Genomic DNA, 802 nt, shown 5'->3' with positions numbered 1-802 from the left:
CTGGGGGCAACCGCGAATACCCTCTTCCTTCGCCTCAGTCCCCACCTTTTCCAGCCCAGGGCCTCTGGCTGGATATCTGACCATTCCGCCCCCCCCCACCCTCTTGGGCGCCCAGAGCTCTCTAATACCCTCATCAGGGCAGGTCTCAGCTGGTATCAAACCCTCCTGCGGCGCCACGTTGTCGTCGGGATGAAGTCCAAACTTCTTGATCACCCAGCTGCAGGTCCCTCCCCTGACCTGTTCCTCCTCCAACCCCGGGGGCCCCGGCTTCTGTGTTCTCATACCGAGCGGCCGAGCCAGCCCAGGTGCGCCGCCCGCTGCCTGGCACACTCCATACTCTCCTAGACCGCCTCCCCGCAGGTGGGTTTCCACCTGCATGGTAGGTGCTTGAGGCTCCCTTCCATTCTCCAGGGTGTGTGCCCCCCTTCTTGCTCCCCCCCGCAGGGCAGGGCCTGGCACGTGGGTTTCGCGGGGACTGAGGACTATGGGGGTGGCTGTCGCGTGCCCCTGGCGGGGCGGCCGCAGACACGGGTACACGGCGGGTGGGCACCGTCGCAGCCCCAGCTGTCCAGGCGCTAAAGCCCAGGCTCCCCAGCACACCGCCCTCCCAACCCCCGCTCCCAGGACTTCTCTCCCCTGCCGCTGCTCACAACCGAGCCTCTGCTCAAGACCTTCCCCATACCTGGAAGGTAGGATGCCGGGAGGGCGATCCCTCCGCGAGGCGTCTCCCACGCTGCCCCCGCCCCAGCGTTAATCCCTTTCCCTCTCCCAGCTCCCGGGTCACCCGACACCAGCAAGCAGC

This window comes from Zalophus californianus, chromosome 6 (assembly GCF_009762305.2).
Source record: "Zalophus californianus isolate mZalCal1 chromosome 6, mZalCal1.pri.v2, whole genome shotgun sequence".
NCBI lineage: Eukaryota > Metazoa > Chordata > Mammalia > Carnivora > Otariidae > Zalophus > Zalophus californianus.
Note: the sequence above shows the minus strand (reverse complement) of the source record.